Raw genomic sequence first — 24471 nt, 5'->3', positions numbered from 1 at the left:
CCTACATTAGCAAAGTCAGTAGAATATTGTCATTGTATAAAGAATATATAGAAAAATATATATGGAAAAAAATTAATAGACCATTCCAAGTGAAAAGACAGATCAGTACTTCCCAAATTTTTGCTTTATTGCTTGTTTTGGGTTTTTGTTTATGTTTGTTCTGTGGTATAGTTATGAATTTGTTAAAGCATGAAGGGAAAGGGGCACCTAGGTCATGGTTCTACTTTGGTTCTGTTTAAGTGATCCTTCCATTTTCAATTCCACAAACGTGTGTCTACTACAAGAAAAGCACATGCGAGGCTCAAGTGGAAAACAATGATCAATAACTTATGGCCATTAAACTCCAGGAGCTTATGATCTCTAATTACTCCTGCCTCTCTACTACATTAAAAACATATTTATATCCATATTCTATCACAGGTATGTATATAAGAATACCAATAACAATAGCTAGCATTATACAATGCTTTAAGGTTCGCAAAGTGTTTTATTTCATTTTATCCTTATGACAATCCTGGGAGGTAGGTGCTATTATTATCATCCCCATTTTACAAATAAGGAAGTTGAGGCAGACTGCAGTTAAATGATTTGCCTAGAATCACAGAGCTAATAAATCTCTGAGTCCCACTTTGTTTTTTCAAGCCCTCTGCTTGAATCTGGACACGCTGATAAGACAAAATTCTGTTCAGTGGCAACACAGCCAAAGAAAAGAGTCCTAAGGAGGCTCAGAAGATGTCAACCATCACAGAGTAAATGCGAAAGGAGTGACAGAGTCAATGTCTCCAAAGAACAGAAGGCTTTGAAACAGGAGACATATTGGGTTTACATACAGGTACCTCAATAAAATGAGATTTCATATGGTAGAATTCCCTAACTATGATCAATGCATTTTTAAAAAATTTATTTCAGATGCTGGATCTCAAGATGTTGATAGTAGGGCCCCCTTCCTAATTTGCCATTAACTCTGTTTTGCAATCTGAGAATTTGAGAAATGGGAGTTCTGGAAGGTGGGAAAGGAGGAATGTCAAAACTGGTCCCATTTTTTCCCCCTTTTTCAAAAGTAGGACAACTATGATTCAAATATTTGTGACTTTTTTTTTTTAGTTTTTTCACGAATCTTGAGTTTATGCAGTGATTGTATTGGACTCTCTAATACAGGACTGCAGCATTTTCTGGGAACATCCTAGCCCTTGAGCTATGCAGAGCTGGCCACAAAAATAAAAGTTAAGTTATCCCTCTGAGCCTTCTTATTTCTCCTGTAGCAGAAACACTTCATGCTGGGCTCACACAAGTTCCATCTCCTTCAGGAAGCTATAGAACTGAGGTAGGGTTAACTATATATACACTTTAGGTCTGGTTTCCTTTTTCAACCAGGAATATCAATTGTTAAAAAAAAAACACACTTCCCAATTTCTACAGTTCACTGCTCCCTGATGTCACTCCAAATCTCCATTCCATATCTACAAGTTGATTAATCATCAATGTCTGTCTTACTGACCATCATGCAAGAGACTTCTGCTCCCAATTCTCAGAAAAATAAGTGGCTTTCTTTTCACTAAGATGCAGAGTAATAAAATCTGCTCTGACCTGCTCTACAATCATTCTCTTCTTCAAGGAACCAATCGGTCCTTATCATATTCTTTAAGGGTCCAAAGCTGATCTGACGCAAAATTAGACAGTTTTTAGCCAGAAATGTTTCAACCCCCTTGGACTGAATCAAGAAATAGAAAATCACTTCAGTCAGCATTGAAAACTGTTCAGACTCTTAAAATTCTGGGCTTTCTTCAAGATTCAACTTAAATATCACCTTCTGCTGAGAAGGTCCAGTTTGAACTCAGGTCTTCCTGACTCTAGGTCCAGAACTTTGTGCCATGCCATCTAGTGTGTCATTTAGACACATATACATACCCCAAACATCATCTTCCCATTAATCTCCAGCATGATCACCACCATTAGCCCAGCACAGTAGAAAGAAAGCTGGATATGGGGTCATATTTAAAGAGTTTGGGGCAGCAAGGTGTACAAAGCACCCAGCCTGGAGTCAGGAAGACTCATCTTCTTGAGTTTCAAATCTGGCCTCTGACACTTACTATGTGACCCTGGACAAATCATTTAACATTGTTTGCCTCAGTTTCCTCATCTGTAAAAGGAGCCAGAGAAAGGAAATGGAAAACCACTCCAGTATATTCACCAAGAAAGCCCCAAATGGGGTCACAAAGAGCCAGACATGACTGAAAATGACTGAACATAGAGTTCAGTTTGCAGCTCTACCGTTAACTAGCAGTATGATCTTAGGCAAGAAATTCAACTGTAAAATCAGGGCAGTTGGACTTGATCAAGGGATCTCAAGCTGGGATCCATGAACTCTTTTTGTAAATATTTGATAACTGTACTTCACAATAACTGACCTTCTTTGTAATTCTATGTATTTTATTTTATGCATTTAAAAACATCATTCCAGAGACTTCCCCAGACTGCCAAAGGGTCTGATGTTTGACACTAAAAAAGCTTAAGAATCCCTTGGCTAGATGACCTTGAAGGTCCCTTCTGTTCTAACTTCTACAATGCTAGGATTCTACTCTCCATCCATGTCAAAAATTGGCCAAGAGGACTGAGGTAATTAGGCTGTCCCAGCATCATGTATACATATACATATACATATATATATACATATACACACACACACACACACACACACACACACACACACACACACACACGTTAATGAGTAAAAGAGCTTTCTTAACTATTGGCTTTAAAAAACTATACCCCAAACCTTTCCCAGATGAACCTTTTTGTCTTCTAGAGACAGGAAAAGATAAAGCTAATAGATAAGCCCTGAAGCAACTCACTATGTTCTTTTCTTTTCTACTGGAGTTCAAAAGAAAAAAGCTAAATTCTGCTATCAGCAAATAAGGATGGGAAAAGTGATCTTTTCAGCTAGCAAACTTTTTTAATCAGCAAGAACAATCCTCTATAAGTAAAGGGAAAATGAAAACGGGGAGAGAGAAGTGTCTGCTTCAGAATAAAGGTCCAAGAAACTCCCTTGGGCATGGAATGATACAGGTGACTCACTGTCTTGTGTTGTGACAACCAATTCTTGCTGCTAATATGCTCACCTCACCATGGCAGGAGGAAGATGCAGGACTACATGTTGTTAGGAGGCTGTGGGGGTTCCAAGTCACCTCAAAAAGAATCAAAGTGGTTTTGTACCCTTGTCGAGTTAATTAGGTAGAGTTATTTCTGGATTCTCTGGGGGAAAACACTCTATAGGCTTCAGAGGGTGTTTGGAAAAGAGAAGAAAACAAAAGAACATATTTGACTAACCCTTTTATCATTTAGAACCAAATTTCTTCCTAAGAAAAAGGCATCTGTCCCTGAGAAATATAGTAAGTCAAGGGAGGGGGAAAAAGAATTTGGAATAAAATTTTAAAAAACATTTTAAACACTTTGCTCTTCTTTCTAAGAATCATTCTGCCCATATCCCCTTTCCCTCTTCTCTTAGAACCCAACTTTAGTATGTTTTAAATTTACCCTAGATATTTAACCTTGGCCTCAGGGTAATGTTCAAATAACCACTGGGAAAAATCAGGGATAAGTCTGATGAAGTACATATGGAACAGAATCTATTAGGGAAAGGAAAACATGAAGGCTCACGCCTGTCTTGCAGCATGCAACAACAGTCACTGAGAACTAGTTGGGAATGTTCTACCCTGGTTCCTCTGTTCCATGAAGGAGGGGGAGAAACAGAGCCATAGGTTTAGCTAGCATGGAACCAGGCACGTACTCTTAACCCTTTCCTTTTAAGTTACTCTGGCAGACAGTAGCAAGCCAGCAACTATATTCCTAACACAGAAAAAAAAAGTTTTCACCAAAGTGGTAGTAGTGGTGGTAGTGGTGGTGGTAGTGATATTGGTGGTCATGGTAGTAGTGGTATTGACGGTGGTGGTGCTAGTGGCTAGTATTTATATGTTACTTTAAGTGTACAAAGTGCTTTACGTATGTTATCTCATTTGATCCTCAAAACAACCCTCTAAGTTGGGTGCTATTATTACCCCTATTTTATAGAAAAGGAAACTGAGGCTGAGAGAGCTTAAATGACTTGTCCAGGGTAGCACAGCTATTAAGTACCTGAGGCAAGATTCAAACTCAGGACTTCCTAACCCCAAGTCCATTACTCTATCCACTGAGCCACTTCACTGGAAAGTAGAAGCCTACTAACCAATTTAGTTTTTATAAAAAATAGATATTTACTAATAACTTTTGTTTTTACTTCACCTAAATTCCTGTTTCCTTCTCCCTCTCTCTTACCAGAAACTGTATCATAACACTAATAATATTTTTTAAAAAGCAAAAAACTAGCAAAAACCAATCAATACATTGAAAAAATATGCAATGTCCGACACCTGTGACCAGCTACCATTGCAAAGGAGTCAGTGGGGCAACAGGGAAGGGAAGTTTTCTCATGTCTTCTTTAAGGCAGTGTTTACTCTTTGTAATTTTTTGATATTCACTTTTCCATTGTTCTGTGATAGTTCTTTCCATTTACACGACTGTAGTCACTATGAATGTTGTTTCTTGGCTCTGTTTACCATACTCTGCATCGGTTCGTATACGTCTTCCCATGTTGCTCTGCATTCATCATTTTTGTCATTTTTTACAGCACAGCAATATTCTGTTACATTCAAGCACATTATTTAAGCATTCCCCAATTGACAGGCATCCACTTTAACTTTATTTACTTGGAAGTTGGCCGAAAACAGGTAAATTCCTTCTGTGATTATCTCCCATTCACCTGTATCTAGCTTATTTGTACATAGTTATATGCATGTTGTCTTCCCCAGTAGACTGCGAGATTCCTGAAAGTGGAGACAATCTTTTTCCCTTTCTTTGTTTCCCAGGGCTTAACACAGTATCTGACTCATAGTAGATGCTTAATAAATGTGTTGCCTCAATCTGTAACACAATTTAATTAATTCAATATTTCTTCCTTTGAGGAATTTGAGCTTCATACCATCCCATCATACAACAGTGGGTATAGATCATAAATCTAGAGTTGGAAGGGACATCAGAGGTCACTTTATAGATGAAGAAATTGTGGCCCGCAGAGGTGACTTCCCCAAGGTCACAAAGACAGCCTTTCACACAGATTTGTCTTTCCACAAATGACCCGTAATCCATTCCTAACATTTACTGGTATGTCCAGAAGCAATAAGTCTCACCTGAATCTCAGGTTGCCCTTTTAAGGAGTTACTGCACTGACATCACCTAAGAGAGGTGGCTGTTAATAGTCTGTTGTGAAAATTCACCAGAGAAGGGGAAACTATTTCCTCCTTCCATACTCCTCACCACTCTCCAAGCAAGCCATGAAATTCTTTGTTGTTGTTGAGTCATTTTTCAGTCACGTCAGACTCTTTGTGAACCCATTTGGGATTGGATGGTTTGCCATTCCCTTCTCCAGCTCATTTGACAGATGAGGAAACTGAGGCAAACAGGCTTAAATGACTTGCCCAGGGTCATATAGCTAGTAAGTGTCTGAGGCCAGATCTGAACTCAGGAAGATAAGCCTTTCTGACTCCAGGGCCAGCGCTCCATCCACTATGCCACCTAGCGGTCTGTGAAATTCTTCCATGTGTCTAAATGCTGTTAAGCTCATTTTTCTTGTTCTGTTCACTATCACTCATTTTTAATTTATGATGGGACAAACTAGAAGCCTCAGTTCCCCCAAAATAAACACTGCTCTTACATCAAGTTCTGGATGAATATCTACTTCTCTCCTTTAACTCCAATATTTTATTCCTGCCTCCTCCCTTTGAGTAGCTTTTCCAGGATTTCAGGACTAAAAGCAATGAAGTCCATTAGTGAAATTCTGTCTGGAAACTCAGCAACACCAGACTGTGCAGTTGTACCTTTGGGAAAACATCTGCTCCACAGTAGGGTGTGTGTTTTGGGGGTCAGGGAGTGGTGGAGATTTGATGCATTCATTCTACCAGGAGGACATAGTTTCCTGAATTTTTTAAAAGATTTTTTAAATGGTAATTTAAAATTTTTAATGGTATTTTTTAAATGGTATTAAAATGGTTTTGAGGTTTAGGAATGGCATACAGTATATACTAAAATAGGCTATCTAGTTATGAATTAATATGCAGAATGAGACACATTTTGAGACAGGGCCAATATGGGAATATGTTTTGCTTGACTATGCTCATTTGCTACAAGTCTTTTGTCTTTTTTTTTTTAAATCGTGTGTGTGTGTGTGTGTGTGTGTGTGTGTGTGTGTGTGTGTGTGTGTGTGTAAGAGGAGGGGAGACAGAAAAAATATTAATGCTTGATAATTGAAAAAAAAATTTAGGGATAGAACATAATGGATAGAGCACTGGCCCTGGAGTCAGGACAACCTGAGTTCAAAGCTAGCCTCAGACACATAACACTCATTAGCTGTATGACTCTGGGCAAGTCACTTAACCTCAATTGACTCACCAAAAGAAAAAAAAACTTAACTAAAAAAAATCTATTACCTAGGAAGACATAACTCAACATTTTATCAGTGTGGCATAGAGTACAGAATCCTGGCAATGGAGTCAGAAGGTCAGACTGTGAATCCTTGCTTGGACACCTACTAGCTGTATGACCTGAGGCAAAGCATTTAAACTCTATCCCTCAGTCTCCTCACATGTGAAATGAGGAGCAGAATCCTTACATGATATCTTTCATGGGGCCACCTTGTGTAACTATATGTGCATATGTATGTATCTATGTATGCATGTATGAATATAAAATTTTATATGCTCTCCTCTATCATTTAAAGCCCTTTGAAACCTGGTTCTAACCCACTTTTTCAGCATTTGACATACTTCTTGCTCCAACCAAAATGGCCTTGCTGTTCCTCACTCCATTATCCCATCTCCTTGCCTTGAGATAGGCTGTCCCCCAAAACCCAGAATACCTCCTCTCTTCATTTCCACTCCTTACAGTCCTTAGCTTCTTTAAAAGCTAAGGTCAAGCATGACTTTATACATGAAGCTTTTCCCTAGTGCCTTACCCCTCAACATCTCTCTCTCTCTCTCTCTTTCTCTCTCTCTCTCTCTCTCTCTCTCTCCCTCACATTCTTTTGTATGTATGTATATATGTATGCACACATATGTATATGCATACACACACGTGTCTTTATCCATGTGTGTGGGGGGTAACAAATGTACGCGTGCACACGCACACATCATGTCACCCACAATAGAATGTAAGCTACTTGAGAGCAGGTGCTGTTTGTTTTTGGACTTGATATCCCCAGTCAATCAATAAGCATTTATTAAGTATACATTACATGCTGAATACTGTGTGGAGCACTAAGGATACAAAAAGATGCAAGCTATAATCCCTGCCCTCAAGGAGCTCACAATAAAATGGGGGAGCGACAATAAGCAAGCAAATATGTACAAAGCAAGTGACATATAGGATAAATAGGAAATAATTAGCAGAGGGAAGGCACTGGAATTAAAAGAAGTTAGAAAGGGGTTCTCGCCGAAGCTAGGATTTTAGTTGGGACTTAAGGGAAGCCAGCAGACCGACAAGAAGAGGGAGAGCATTCCAGGCAGGGGACAGTCAAAGAAGATGCCCAGAGCCCAGAGGTGGAGCCCCTGGGGTCTTGTTTGTGGAACAGCCAGGAGGCCAGTGTCACTGGATCAAAAAGTACATGTTGGGGAGTAAAGTACAAGAAGATGGGAAGACGGGGGGACAGGTTATGAGAGGTTTTGGTCCCAAACAGAATATTTTATATTAGATCCTGAAGGTGACAGGGAACCTGGAATTTATTGAGTAGGAGGGTGACCTGGTCAGATCGGTACCTAGCATCTCATTAAGTACTTAATAAGTGCTTGGTGACTGACCGATTGATTGACTGACTGATCTATACTCACTACAAGCCTCTGAGGTAAGCAATGTAAATATTATTGTCCCCATTTTACAGACAATGAAACTGAGACTCCAAGGTGATTAAGTGACGGACTGGCCCAAGTTTCCACAGGAAGCCGCTCGGTCAGGACTCAAATCAGTTTCTTCGGACTCCAACTTCAGCACCATAGTATATCATGCTATTTTGGTTACTATTCAGTAATCAAACACACAAGGCTAGAAGATGGTTTGATCTCTAATACTTTTATTCCCAAAGCTCAGAGGGAAAGTTCTGCTTTGATCTCCCATTACCTTTCAGTGTGCAAAGTCTGAACCATAGAGTCTTTCTTACTCATGGGCTTGTTTCACTCCGTTACTGCAAACAGCTTCTGTCGCAAGAAGACAGAAGTGAAGAGGGTCAGTCTCCAGAACCACAGACATCTCAAGGCCCTTCAAATCCAACACATCCTTTCCTAACCTACTTTTCCCTGATACAGAGTGTGTTTAAGTGATAAAGCACAATCCATGACTTCCAGTAATTTTTTTTAAGGTTTTATTGGTGCCTTTTTTTTAAGCACCATGTTCACTTTCCACTAACTCATCTTTCCCCCCAAATAAAATAGTTTTAAAGAAGACTGAATGACATGGGAACCACACTTCTAACCACATCTGCAACATTACACGCCTCTAGTCCTCCCACTCCTGGTAGAGATTTGTGTTTCATCATGTGTCCACTGGAACCAAGACTGGTTGCTGCATTTAAACTGAATTCGCATGCTTTTAGCGCTGTTTTCATTTATATGATTCGAGTCACTGTATATTGTTCTTTAGACTCTATTTCTATGATCTATTAGTTTATACAAATCTTCCACATCTTTTTCTCTGAATTTCTAATACTGGTCATTTCTTAAGGCTTACAGTCATATACTACAACTTGTTCAGTCATTCCCCAATCATGGGCATCCAATTTATCTCCTGGTTTTTGCTACCATACAAAGGGCTACTCTAAATATTCGGGTCCATGGGATTTTTCTTTTTTAATCTGCCTATTAATGGAATCAATCTGTCCATCAAATGACAGTCCATCAACAAGTATTTACTAAGTACTACCATGCGCCAGGTATTGTGCTAATTACTGCATCAATGGTTACAAACAATTTAGCAACTTTTCCCACGCAGCTTAAATTGTTTTCCAGAAAAACTGAACCAGTTTCCAATTCCACCAACAAAACATGTGCCTGACTTCCCACAGATCCTCCAACAATGCATGTTTTATTTGTGACTCTTATTTCTTTGGAAAAAGATATAAGTGAAATAATGTTGACAGAATCACAAAAGTACACAGACAGATCACGGCAACAATTTTCAAGCTCAGATATTAGCTGATAAAGGGCCTTCTATAGATCTAACGTTAACATACAAGAGTCAAAGAGCATGGCGGTAAGGGTAATACAATAAGAGGAACACCTATAAGAGAAAGACCACTGTGTAATGAGGGCCATGTCTCACTTACATTCTTCAATTGTATCCTTCAATGTATATCGCATGTCACCCTGGTTTGTTTAACTTAGAAAAATCTAATCCCACAAGATCACCTATAATTAGAGAGCAATGATGCACACTTGGAAGACAAATATAGACCTCGCAGAGGTGATGCATCAGCAGTCTGAAAATAATTAATGCTTATCCCAGTAATGCCACCTACACCAAGAGACTTGGGAACAGTTTACTACAGCCATAATGTCACAGAAGGATGGCAAAATCATTTTTCACATCCATAGAAGTAGGTCACAGCAAGAACATTTGGCAAAAAAAAAAAATCAGAAGGAGCACAAATGGATTTTGTGACACTATCTATTCATTTATCACTGTGGTGTAAGACTTGATCACTGACTCATTTGGTGCTCCCTACTCATCTCTCTTTCTGCATGATGACACCCACAGTCTGAATGTAGGAGATGGCTGAAAAGTAAATTATCTCGTGGCTTATAGAACACAGTCCATCTGAACACCACTTAGTGAAAGAATACAAAATAGAAGAGAAAAATGCTTTCTTTCCAAATCCCAACAACCCAAGGCTTGGAGATAATGATAGCAAATAATAGCTGACATTTACAGAACACATTAAACTTTTCATGAGTCAGCATGGCATAGAGGCAGAGAACTGGTCTCAGAGGCAGGAAGACCTGGGTTCTAGTCCTACCCTTGGTACTCCCTCTGGGCATTTAGTCTCTCAGTGCCCCAGGCAACTCTGTAATTCTATAAATTGCAAAGAAAGTTATGATCTGCATTAGCAGAGGGAGTTTTCTCTTCTAGGAATTCCTTATGTGAATGAAATCATAGATCCAGGTTTGCAAAGTAATTAATTTATATACCTTAGCTCATTTTCCTTTCATAACAGCCCAGTGAAGGTAAATGCTATAGATGTTAACATACCCATTTTACAAATGGGGAAAACCAAGGCTGAAAAGGCTGACTTGCCCAAGGTCATGTAACTCATTAAATGTCTGAAGTGGGATTCAAAGTCAGGTCTTCCTGCCTCCAAGTCAACATTCTAAAAGGGTACCAGTTGGTTGGGAGGCAGCTGGTGGCTCAGCAGACAGAGCACTGGGCTTGAAGTCAGAAAGATCTGAGTTCAAATCCAGCCTCAGACATTTCCTGGCTGTGTGATCCTGGGCAAGTCACTTAGCCTCTGACTGTCTGACAAAAAGATCCACTGGAGAAAGAAATGGGAAACCACTCCAGTATCTTTGCCAAGATCTTTGCCTATGGACAACTATGGTCCATGAGGTCACAAAGAACTGGACATTACTCAATGACAATAACAACCAGCTGGTTGTCTTAGTTCTTTTTCTAATGCTACTCTCTTGAATGACATATACAGCCAAAATTAGCACCCTTGTTAAAAGCCTAAACTAAACGAAGTACATGTGTAAAGCCTAAATTATAATCCCGTTCAACAAAACAAACTTAAGTCTGACTTTGGCCCACACATGAAGGTATAGTTTATTTAGTTATCAAAATGTGTACACCATTATAGTCAGACTCCTAAAAACCATTCATGAAAGGAGACTAAAGGAAGACACTTGAAGTTAAGCATTTTTCAATATCACTGTCCCTTGTTACCATGATCTCTGGTCATATGCTACATGCTGTTTGTCCTTCATTCTCAAAGAGGACCATGACATCTAGGAGGTGATGCCACGACATGCAAGTGAAATGGATTTAAGTGAGAGAGGACTGTGCAAAATCACCAGCCTCACTTTCTCCTCCAGAGCCATCTGGGTCCAGTGGCCAGATATGAATCAGGACAACTGGAGACAGCCCAGGATATAGTGGGGGACCTTGGCCTTTTCAAGCTAAGGTCTTTAACAGGTCTCAGTTTGACTAAGGAAGTGCCCAATTAGTAATTAAGGCTTAATAAAATGAGGCAAAGAACAGCCTCTTAAAAAATAGATCTGGGAGGGGAAGACTCTCAAGGTTTCTGGCCAAAACAGAAACAATTATTATTTATATTCATTCTGAGCCAATCACGGCCCAAACAGTGACCAAGTAGGGCTTGGTGTGGGACCAGAGTGATTTGGGGTTAAGGCTGGTCTTTATGAGAAAAAGAAAACAAAAGAAAATAAAAAAGTTTCAGAGATTAAAATTTATATTCCCTTTGGCCAGAGCATTGCCAGGTAAGGATATGATACCCTATGTGGAGAGAGAAGAAAGAAAGCAGAGAAAAAGAATTAAGAGGAGAAAGAAAGAGAGAGAGAGAGAGAGAGAGAGAGAGAGAGAGAGAGAGAGAGAGAGAGAGGAGGGAGGGAGGGAGGGAGGGAGGGAGGGAGGGAGGAGGGAAGGAAGGAAGAAGGAAGGAAGGAAGGAAGGAAGGAAGGAAGGAAGGAAGAAGAAGGAAGGAAGGAAGGAAGGAAGGAAGGAAGGAAGGAAGGAAGGAAGGAAGGAATGAAGGAAGGAAGGAAGGAAGGAAGGAAGGAAGGAAGGAAGGAAGGAAGGAAGGAAGGAAGGAAGGAAGGAAGGAAGGAAGGAAGAAGAAAATTGATCATATGCTAAAAGGTAAGCGTGGAAACATATATTGTGCCATGCGTGGTGGGAAATATACAAAGCCAATGTCACTTCCTCTGCTCAAAAGCCTTGAAAAATTCTTTAGTATTTGTAAGCTAAAAGTCAAACTCTTTAGCTTAGCATTCATGGTCCTCCACAATCCAATTCAAATCTCCCTTTCTTGATCCTGATTTCCCCCAAATTTGTCTTGGTGTGCCCTAGGTCCTCATTAAACTGGATTACTAACCATCCTCTGAAAACACACCATGAGCTTCCCTGCCTCTACTCATACGATTTCTTTCTGCTGCCTAGAATTCTTTTCCCTCCCCATTATGATCTTCTCTGGCCCCAGTATCCCACCAACCAAAATCCTGGCCCAGCAAAAGGGCCAGACTCTTAATGAAGTTTCTCTTTACTTTCTGTTCCTAAGCTCTCTGCTATGACCCTTCCTTTAGTTTTTTGGTTTTGCTGTTTTGCTTTGTTTTGTTTTTAAATCATATACTTGAAATGCACTCCCTCCTTATATCTTTTCCTTTAAGATGAAGTTCAAAGTACTACATTCTATATGCAACTTTTCCTGAGCCCCACAACTGCTAGTTCATCCCCCAAACTACTTTGCATATATGTTTATATTTATTTGTATACATATTTGTTTCCCCCATTAGAACATAAGCTCCCAGGGCAGCTAGGTGGTGCAACGGATAGAGCACTGGTCCTAGAGTCAGGAGGACCTGAGTTCAAATCCAGCCTCAGACATATAACACTTACTAGCTGTGTGACTCTGGGCAAGTCACTTAACCCCAACTGCCTTGCCCAAAAAAAAAAAAAGAAGAAGAAGAAAAACATAAGCTACCTACAAGCAGGAATTGTTTCATTTTGTGTAATTGCATGCCCAATCCTTAGCACAATGAAAGGAATGTGGAATGCATTTAATAAATATTTGTTGAATTGATGACTATGTTTATCTTAGTGCTGCTATAATAAGCTGTTACATTTTTGTCTTTGTTGTGCCCAGTACCTGGCACAGTAGGTATATAATAAATGCTTGTTGAAAGAACAAGTATTCTGAGGGCAAAGAGCATGCCCTGCATTCCCTGTAGTACCAACGGTATGTAGCACAGTGCTTTGCATCAAGCAGCTGTTAGGTATATGTTTACAGAGCTGAATTCACATTAATAGTCACCTAACTTTTAAGTAACCTGCAGAATAAAGAAAAAGTCCATAAAAGTGACATCTGAAACATTTTTCTTCCTTTTTCTTCCTCCTCTTTCTCCTGCTTCCTCTTCTCTCCCTCCTCCTTCTTCTTTACAAAACTATTCTTTTCCAAACCATTTCTCCAATTAATGCTCTCACTCTGAAAATCCAGGTGCTTGGATTCATTACAGCAACCCTCTCCTTTCCTCAAGACAGGCAAAATGTCTCCAAGAAATGATGTTTCTAGTCTAACTACCTGCTCTCACTGCCCTACATTTTTTTCCTTCTTTGCTCTGACATTCTGATAAGGGCTGGAATCTATTTTTCAGTTTCCAAATCCAAGTTATTCACCCTCCACCTCCTCAACTGTGTTCAGAAGATTTCTACCCTCCTACCATTTTTTTCCTTTAACTACCCCTTTTATTCTATCTAGCTTTCACATTCAAAGTTTATGTCTCACTATTCCGAAGCCATTTTTTACCCTGTACCACAATGCCTAGCTAGGTGCTACAAAAATGCAGTATTTTTTTAAAAGGATTTTCTGTATCTACTTTATTATCTTTATCCCTTTTAGTGTCATTAATGACCTTCAGGTTCAGTCAACCCTGCTAAGCTCTTCCCTTACACATTCATTCTTATTTTCTATTTTTTCCTTTTCCACTCAAGCACTGAAGGACAATTGTACAATGAGTAAATTGTTATGCCATGGCCTTGGTTCTCCTGGGACAGCCTTCTTCCTTGAACCATTAAGCTGGAAAATAGTTAAAACACATACACACACACACACACACACACACACACACACACACAACACACTAAGGCTTTGTCACAAAGTAGGTACAATGATGATGATATAAAATTAGCCTTTTTCCTATGCAAGAAGCATAATGTTTTACCTGTAACCACACAAAACAATTCAGCAATTGGGAATTCAATTAAGGACGTCAAAACTAGAGTTACAGGCAGAGGGGAAAGAATATTGCATCTCTAGAGTGCTGAGACATTGAAGCCACACTGTTCTGAAATGCTTTGGTTTTCTTTTTCCGTTTGCTACATCAGTTCACTGAAATGCCGAAGGAGAAACTTCTGAAAAACTAAACTGTATGTACAAATAATAACCTCGCGTCAAATTAAACTTAGAATCACAGACTTTCAAAGCTGTAGGGAAGCTTATGGATCATTTAGCCCAAATCCATCATACCCCCCCACTTTAAAGGTGAAGAAATGGTATTTGGGTAACTTGACTCAGATCATCCCGCTACTTATAAAAGGGCCTGGACTAGAACCCAAACCTTGACTACCCGTCCAGCCAATCAATAAGCATTTATTAAGCACTTACTAGGTACCAGATACTGTGTCCAGGGGTTTTGTAACAGATCACGTGGTCTCTTTTTGGATTTAAGGGGTAAAAGTAGCATTCAGTAATTGACTTTCTTAATTCCAGCTAGCCTAACACCTACTCATGTCCTAGATTTTCCAACAGAGTACCAATTTCAAGAAAATAAAATGTTCTTTTACTAAAGCTTTGCAAAGGAAGAAATAGCCTTCATCAGACCATGGGTTCTGAATTTGAAAAATATGGCCATCATACCTATAACCTTGGTCAAGTCATAAGCTATTTTTAAAGAAAAGTTTCATTGATGCCTTTTGTTTTTACATTTTTCATTCCCAAATAAATCATCACTTTTCCCCCAGCCACCCATTGGAGCAAAGAATATAGAAAAGTAAACAAACTGCAGTTCAATCAATACATCCACGGATGTAGCAGACACTAGACATACAAGTTTCAAAACACAAAATAATTCCTGTTTGTAAGGAGCTCATATTCTGATGGAGAAGACATGTAACTTTAGCCCTCCAACTCGGCAAAGAAGAGAGGGAGGTACATTTTCTCATTCCTTATTTGGAGCCAAGTGGGGTCATTATAATTTCACAGCATTCAGTTTTTGGTTTTGTTTTTTCCATTTACATCGTGGGAGTTACTGTGCATATCATTTTCTGCATCTGCTTACTTCTGCTGGTATTAGTTCATAAAAGTCTTCCCATTATAGCCTAGGGTTTTGTTTGTTTGTTCATCTGTTTGTCTGTCTCTATGTGCAAAATGTGAATGTACGCTCTTTGAGAGCAAAGACTTGTCATGTCTTTGTATTTCCAGTCCCTACAGGGCTTGGCACGTAATAGGTGCTCAATAAATGCTGAGGGCAGCTAGGTAGCATGGTGGATAGAGCACCGGCTCTGGAATCAGGAGGACCTGAGTTCAAATCCAGCCTCAGGCACATAACACTAACTATGTGACCCTGGGCAAGTCACTTATTACCGATTGCCTCACAAAAAAAAAAAAAATTAATAAATGCTGGTTGGATTTAGCTGTAGTGGTAGAAGCAAAGATTGGTAGGAAAGCAAAAATGTAGGGGCACTAAGATGAAACCTATTACAAGATCTTACTCACTGGACACCCATGGGTTATAACACCACTGGGTTATATATTTCCTAACTGGCAATCAAACCAAATTGATAGAAATGAATGTATTCAATCATTTGCTTTTCAAACTAGGGGCGACAGGGGAGTTCTAAGCGCATGTCTGAGCTTCAACATTAAGAAAAGTTTGCTTTTTCATTATTACCTCTTCTCTGGTCAATCTTTATCAACCACTGCCTTTCTCTTCTTTTTTCTTAACACTTAATTTTTATTTTATTTTTTTCTCAATTACAAGTAAATAAAAGTTTTAGCATTTTATTTTTTTAAATTTTAAGTTCCAAATTCTCTCCCTCCCTCCCTACTTTTCCCCCACCTTGAGAAGATAAGCAATTTTATATAAATTTTCTATATATATAGTCATGTAAAACATTTCTATATTAGTCGTGTTGCAAAAGAAAACTCAGACCAAAAAACCAAGAATAATAAAGAAAGCAAAAAAAGTATCCTCCAATCTACATTCAGATGCCATCAGTTCTTTCTCTGGAAGTGGACAATTTTTTGTGACAAGGTCTTCAGAACTGTTTGCGATCACTGAATTGCTAAGAATAGCTAAGTCATTCACAGTTGATCATCATACAGTATTGCTGTTACTGTGCACAATATTCTCTTGGTTCTGCTCATTTCACTTTGCATCAGTTCATTTAAGTCTTTCCAAGTTTTTCTGAAACCATTCCCCCTAATTATTTCTTATACCACAATAGTATCCCATCACAATCATATGCTATAGCTTGTTCAGTCATTCCTCAATTGATGGGCATCCCATCAATTTCTAATTCTTGGCCACTGCAAAAAGGGCTGCTATTAGTATTTTTGGACATATAGGTCCTTTTCCTACCTTTCTTTTCCAAAGTAAATGTCTTGACATATCATTCCCCATCTCAGCAGCCACCAGTATTTCCCCACTGCCTTTAGGATCAAATATAAACTATTATATTTGGCATTGAAAACCTTTTACCAACTGGCTCTAACCTAGGCTGTCTTTTAAAGTATAATCACACATTCCCTTCATGTACTCTACAATCTAGCCAAACTGGCCTGAACTGATCCTCACAAACAACATTCTATTTCCTTTGTATAGCCTGTCCATAGTGCTTGGCATGCATTCTTTCCTCACTGACCATCACCTCTCAGAATCCCCTAACTCCTTCAAGGCTCAGGTCAAATGCAACCCTACATGAGGCCTTTCCTGATTATCACATCTACTAATTCCTTCTCCTTATTTACTTATCTATTATATATCTACAAATGTGCAAATGTATTATATTCTCTGATAGAACGAACATAAACTTCTTGAGGCCAGGGATTGTTTCATTTTTTACTTTGAATCTTTAGCACCTAGAACACAGTTTGGTGCTTAATAAATGCTTATTGATTGATTGGTTGATTTTTACTTGTGCCCTGATACACCCCATCTCAATAAGCTGTCAACTCACATGCCCATTCCCTTCTATTAGGACCACATCTTTTACATCCTTCGTTATATCATGAGATTGTGGAAGCTTAGATTTGAAGTTAGAAAGGAGCTCAGAGATGTTATTTTTTCCAGTATCCTAATTTACAGATGAGGAAACTGAGGGGAGGGGGCGGTTACTTGCCCAGGGTAACAATGGTAGTGAGAGAAATGATTATTAGATAACCAAATATTGGGGAGATGCAGGATTTTTTCCCTTACTCATTTGGAGATAAGGTCAAAGCTTTGTTCTCTGAAGGGCAGGTAAGATGAGGAGATGAAATCTTGGAATTGTTACCCCATCCCACTAGAGAACCTTACCAAGATTTTAATCTAAAGAGAATTCTACCCTATTGTGTTCCACTCACCCAGGTCTGAGTAGAGGTGGATCATCTGTCTAGATTGCCTGAGGCTGGGGGTAGTCTGGAAGGAGAGTGATCTAAATGTCATCTCCCAGCCTCTCATTAGAATAGGTCCACCTCTCATTCTAATAGTCATTCTTCTCATTGTTAACCAGGGTTGGTTGCTATCCTCAGGAAAACCCACTATTCCAAGGGCACATAAGTGTTAAGTGGGTTACATGAGGGGTCTTTGGCAGTCGAGAGTTCCACTGACCCCTTTTATTATCCACTAGCATGATTAATAAAATGATTAATCACCCAGAAATTATGTCCCTCAAACTTTTTATACATCACAATAGTAAGTGGCTGAACTGGGATTTGAACTTGGGTCTTCTGACTACAAATCCAACAGTCTGTTCCACTTACCACATTGTCTTTTTCTCTCCACCATCATCCTGGGGTGAATTTGGATCATTTTTGCTATGTATCAGGGTGGGGGGAGGGGGAGAAAGGTTTTGAAACACCAGATATTCTGTCATTTTTAGAGGGGAACATAGGAATACAGGGAATGTAGAGGGATACAATAAAGATGTTCCCCAATTTGAAAAACTGACAACCACCAACCTAAACGGACTGAGTGGAACTGTCCATGGCATAACTTGACCCTGCATCATACCAAATCTAAAATATCTATACTTTACAGCAGTCTTAGAAAAAGACATTCATTCATGAGTGACATTAATGGATGGGCAGGCAAGTTACAAGGTATGTTGGTCAAGTAGAAAATAATATCGATTTCACTTGTTCCCTGCAATTCAGTTCAGTTTGTAAAGCATTTATTTTTGCTGTTTAGTTGTTTTCAGTCATGTCTGACTCTTCGTGACCCCTTTTGGGGTTTTCTTGGCAAAGATACTAGAGTGGTTTGCCATTTCCTTCTCCAGTACATTTTACAGATGAGTAAACTAGGGCAAATAGGGTTAAGTGACTTGCCCAGGGTCATACAGCTAGTAAGTGTCTGAGGCTAGATTTGAACGCAGAATTTCCTGACTCCAGGCCCAACATTCTATCTACTGTGCCATCTAGCTGTCCCTATTTAAATTTTTTAAAGCATTTACTTAGCCCCTATTAAATAGCCTATGTTAGGTACTATGAAACCAAAAACATAGAGAATATAGCCTCTGTCTTAAGGAAGCTGAAATCTAGCTGTGAAATAGAATTACTCATTTTAGTATTTAGTAGTAATGATTACAACAACTGATACTGATATAATGCTTTTACATTTACAAAGTACTTTAAATATTATTATCTCATGTGATCCTCACAGCAACTGACCCTGTGAGGTAGGTGCAGCAGGTGCAATTATTCCCAATTTACAGATAAAGAAAATACGGCTCAAAGAATTTAAGTGACTTGTCGGGCACCATGGACAGCAATTAACTGAGACAGGATTTGAACCCAGATCTTATTTCCAATGCCAGGCTGCCTTGTAATGCTGCTTTCTGAACTTCACACCTGATCTATGATGAGATTGTAAATTCCCTAAAGATATGGGCCAAGCCTTATTCCACACTTACATTCTCAATAGCATCTCCTACTACATTCTTGGGTCTATGAGTGGTGATGAATGCATATGTGTGTGCGTGCGTGTGTGTGTGTGTGTGTGTGTGTATGTAGAGCTAAAAGTTTTTATGACTGTATATTAATTGAATATGAAATGAATTGAATATTATCAATTGAATATTAAAAACATAAAACAACTAGACAATTATTCTAAGCCACTAAGTCTATGACACAGGTGAAAGTGTGGTGCCGATAATATTATATATACATATATATATATATAAATATATATATATATATATAAATATATGTGTGTGTGTGTGTGTGTGTGTGTGTGTATATATATATATAAAGACTGAGGAAAGCTTAATTTAATAACAGCATTTATATAGTGCTTTTAAGGTTTGCAAAGGGAAAGAAAAAGGAAATAAAGTCTTACTGGGCACTTACTATGCGTCAGGCACTGTGCTTTACAAATATCATCTCAATTTTGACCCTCACGAGAATTCTATAAGGTAGATGTTATCATTACCTCTTTTATACAGATGAAGAAACTGAGACAGACAGTTTAAGTGATTTGACCAGGGTTACACAGCTGGTAAGTGTCTTAGGTGCTTTCTATATGTTACTTCTTATCATCACAATAGAAAGATCAAGTCAGAAAGACACAAATTTGGAATAGTCTGATAATTTTTGAGAATTCTGTGTTTGTGTGTCTGTCTGTCTCTCTCCATTTTACTAATTTGCTGTATGTATACATTTAACCTTCAGGATCCTCATGGAGGACATCTATCTAGACTTGAGTTTCTCAACAGAAATCTGTAAGAGTGATTACTCACCAAACCATTCCTGCTGGCTGCGTCTAATGTTATAACTGTTCTTTGTGATCTCTTATAATCTACTTTTACCATATTACTGCTCTAGGTTAATGCAACAAAAACAACATTATTTAGACTTGTGTCTTCCAGGCATGAAGTCTTACTTCTGGGTAAAAATGACCAAATATATTGCTTTCCATGCTTTATTGCTTTTTTGTTTGGTTGGTTTTTTTGCTAGTTCTCATTTTCCCCCCAACCCAAGTTATATATAACATTTCATAAAATTTAAAATTTCTAGCTTCTAAAAATACAATCAATTCTCCACTGTCTGAGCTAAGTAAGGGGGTAGGAGGGAGGAACGAAGCATTTGCACAGAAAAAACAAAATGGTGGTAATGTACCTGGGGCCTCCTTTGTTGCCACAGCAGCAAATCACTGGGGCAAAGACACCAAAGGAGGAGTATATAGCAGGAACCTGAAAAGGTAAATTGCAGTAAGCATCTGGGGGTGCAAGGGTGTGAACTCAAGCATTTCATCCAACCCTCTTTGACAGTGTCTTTATGTTGCACCAGCAGGGAATAATGAATTTGGGGGCATGTCAACAGGATCCCTTTGACTGTGGAATAAAAACCATGAAGACACAACAAAGACATAGCATCTCAAGTTCGGTAGAGACATCCGTAGCCATCTAGTCCAATTCATTCTTGAATAAGAATTCCCCCATGTACCTGACAAGTGGTATCCCAATCTTTGAAGATATTTAGTGGGTTGTTTTTTGTTGTATTTTTTTTTAACCTAAAGATTAAATGTGGTGACCCTGGGCAAGTCACTTAACCCCAATTGCCAAAAAAAAAAAAAAGACTAAATGTGCAACTTGAAACCATTGTTTATAGTTCTGCTCACCATAAAGAATCATTGGATCAGACTTTGAGCTGGAAACTACTAGGGGTGATATAGTCCAACTCCCTGATTTTACAAGCAAGGAAACTGAGGCCTACTCGAGGTCACACAGGTGACACGTGGCAAAGCCCAGATGCTCAAATTTATATTTGAGAGACCTGAGAGGACATCTAATCTAACCCATTCATTTTACAAATGACGATACTGAAGACCAGACAGGATGAGTTGTAGAAGGTTACAAAGACTCTAAGTAAAAAAGAAAAGATTCAACAGTTTTATAGCTGGGAGGGACTTAAGAGACCTAAGTCCAATCTCTTCATTTTATAGATGAGAAAACTAAAGCTCAGAGAGAAATGAGGTCACAGAAGGGGTAAGTGGCAGAGCCAGGATTCAAAACCAGGTCCTACTTGAAAAGATAAATAATAAGAACTCTTTGCTATTATCATTATGACTTAGTATGATAAGATCAGAGATTCAGAGCTACAGGGATCTTGCAAGTTATTTGGTTAAAACTTTCACTTTACAAAGAAGGAAACTAAGGCACTCAGATATGAAGTGACTTGTCTAAAGTCATACAAGGAGTAAGTGACACAGCCAAGATTCAAACTCAGGTCTTCCACTCCAAAATCTAGTGGTTTGTTTTTTGTTTTTTTTCCCCTCAGTGGGCCACACCAGTATTTACATAATACACTGAGGTTATAGTTACCATGCACTTTGTAAGTATTTCATTCTCTCATAACCACTCCATGAGAGATTATAAAAACCCACCAAAATAAGTAAAGACACTATATAAACAATATGCAATCTTTTCACCTAAGTCCCACCCTGATTTGTCACCCTAACATCTCATACCTCGGTGACAAACTGTATATCCAGGGTCTGAAGACCAGTTTGCTAAAAGGCTTGTTACCCAAGTGTTGGCAACCAAGAAGGGATGGATTTTCTTGATCACATAAACTCGTATGACATTTTTCCACTTACTAGCTGTGTAACCTAGGGTAGGTCACTTAACTTCTGCCCGCTTCAGTTTCTTCATCTGTAAGATGGGGATAATAACAGCACCTATCACCTAGTGGTGTTGTGAGGATCAAATGAGACATTTGCAAAGCACCTTGCATAGTGCCTAGTGACAGCTAGGTGGCACACTGGATAGAGCGCCAGGTCTAGTGTCAGGAAGACTTCTCTTCCTAATTTCCAATCTGGCCTCAGACACTTACTAGCTGTGTGACCCTAGGCAAGTCCCTTAACCTTATTTGACTCAGTTTACTCAGCTGTACAATGAGACAGAGAAGGAAATGGCAACCACTCCAGTATCTCTGCCAAGAAAACCCCAAATGGAGTCACAAAGAGTTGGACACAAGTGAAAAACAACCGGATAACAACAAATCACGTACAAAGAAGATATAGAGAGGATAAGTTGGAGATGACATCAGAGGGAAGGCATTAAAGCTGAGGACTACTGAGAAAGACTTTTGAAGAAGACTCGAACCGAGACTTGAAGGTAGCCAGGGAAGCCAGAAGGTATTAAAAAAAAGAAAGAAAAACTACCTATTAAGTAAAGAAAGACATTAGCATAGCATTTCAGTTACGAAAAGTACCAATTTCAGTTATGAAATACAGCAAACCTACAAAATTCAGAACTGACTTTTCTGCAAGGATCTTATGATGTCTTTGATTTTTCATACCATATTTACCCTAGCAATTCTCACAATGATGAAATCATAGATTTTTCAAAGTAGCCAAGTAAATAGACATTCTATCCTCTAGAGCACTAGATAATGCAAATACTCCAACACTGATTTCACGGACGTGGGTATTTCAGCCCTCTAACCTTTAAGAAACTTTTTTATGAATTACAAAGGTCAAAAAATCTCTAGACTAATGGCTCCTCTCCACACTAGACTGATTTTTAGGGAGACATGAAGTTTCTCACTAGAGTCACGCCATACCCAAAGCTTGTAGAATCTTCCAGACTGAGCTCCAGCTGGAAAAAAAAATACCTTTGAGAACTTATATTCATCTCCATGCCAGGGCAAGGTAGCAGAAGATGATTGAGGTGAAGACCCTTCATCACTAACTATGACTCCTTTACTGGCAGAGAAATCCTAGCCTCAGAGGAACCCAGCTGAAATCCTTCAAGGGGATGAAACAATATTCAAATGGATCTGTGGTCCCTAGATTGAGGAGTTCCCTCCAACAATGCACATCACAACCCAACCATCCCAGCCTATCTTTTCAATATTCTCTCAAAATTTCCTCACAGAAGGTCCACCTAACACGCTGAAGTCTTCCTTGCTTTCTCCTGACATCAAGTGGGTAACCAAGTGAAGCATTCTGGAAATGCATCTAGCATCTCTCTTTTGTGCCATGTACATAGCTAATCCATCCTCTTTTCCTATCAGACAGTTACTTGATGAAGTCTTTTATTATTTATTGCTCATCCCCTTGCTGGATATGTTATAGCCTGCTAACACCCACCACGCACCTCTCCATCCTTAAGGTTTAGCTTCTGAATGTACATGTCACGGGCTGGCCCATTAGAAAATCCTGCAGCGAATGGAACACTAAGAATTTTTACTTTATTTCCCTAGGTTTAATGGGTTTAAGAGTCCCAAATCTAACACACAAATTTGTGTGGGAGTGGCATAGGCAAATCAGCACATAGGTTTAGGGAGGAAAGCTAGACTAATCAGTACCCGGTAAAGTCTTGGCAATACTGTAATATAAAAATCTTTGTAGATAACATCTAGACCCATTTCAAGCATCACCTTTAAACAGGAAAAACAGCTTCCAATGGAAAATATCCCCAGGACACTCATAAGGATAGTGCGCTTGTGATTAATCTAGCTCAGTGCTTGTAACCACTCTATAAAAAGAAGCTAAGCATGCATTTACTGTGGAGTATGGCAGTGGAAAAGGTAATTTTTAAATGGGAAGCTGGCACATCACATTTGAGTATATTCAGCAGCTCCCTGATGCCAGCCAGCCTTGTTTATTTGTCCACTTATTTACTTGCTTATGTATTTAGTTTTAAGTAATGTTGATTGCTACATTTGAGAGGGTACCTTTTCTTCCATCTCCTTGACTAGTCTCACTTTATTTTGGCTGCCAGAATGAGGTTCTCAAATTTGGCCTGCCTTTCTGACTCAGTAGGCTGAAGCTGCCTTTTAATATTGCCAATATTAAAATATTATTGCCAATATTAAAAGGCAGCTTCAACCTACTAAGTCAGAAAGGCAGGCCAAGGTGACTCTAAAAGATAGAAGGTTTGTGGGAGAATGGGCATATGAATGAAGAAGGACAGAAGCTCTAGGCTTCTCTTCACACATTCCTCATCTTTTTCACAAGATACAAAATCAAACCATATCAGTTTGAAGTGATATGGAAAGATAAATTCCTTTATAGAGATGTCTTTTCATTCTTTTTCCTGTGCTCATCTACAGAGATCACAGACATTGCACCAGAAGAGAAAACAAAACAAACAAAAAAACAAGCACTCAAATTATTTTTAAACATTCCCACTAGTATAAATAGTAATGAAAGGGACAGAGGAAAGAAACAAACCTTTTTTTATTATGAAAGGACAGATTTATATTTCCTTTTCCATTATCTCTTTTCATCTTTGAACAAAGGATACCCATTTACACTTTCAACAGAAAAAGAAAGAAGAAATTACACTCTGTTCAGCTTCCTGAATCATGGATGTTATCTAACTAAGCCTTGTATCTTCCCAGTGAGTTGGCCATATGGCATGCATTTTTAAATACCCAGCTTACAGATGGGAAAGCAAAGGCAC

General features: G+C 38.9%; 1 protein-coding gene and 1 pseudogene across 2 annotated transcripts in view; both read right to left on the bottom strand.

The window, feature by feature from the left end:
* The window catches only part of UBE3D (ubiquitin protein ligase E3D), a 200386-nt gene that overhangs the window by 32409 nt on the left and 143506 nt on the right, over nucleotides 1–24471 (bottom strand). The window lies entirely within an intron of this gene.
* Nucleotides 1284–4626, bottom strand: LOC110196574 (COMM domain-containing protein 7-like; annotated as a pseudogene).

This window comes from Phascolarctos cinereus, unplaced genomic scaffold (genome assembly GCF_003287225.1).
Source record: "Phascolarctos cinereus isolate Bilbo 61053 unplaced genomic scaffold, phaCin_HiC Scaffold_5;HRSCAF=322, whole genome shotgun sequence".
NCBI classification, from domain to species: domain Eukaryota; kingdom Metazoa; phylum Chordata; class Mammalia; order Diprotodontia; family Phascolarctidae; genus Phascolarctos; species Phascolarctos cinereus.
This window is presented reverse-complemented; position numbering and strand designations above follow the sequence as displayed.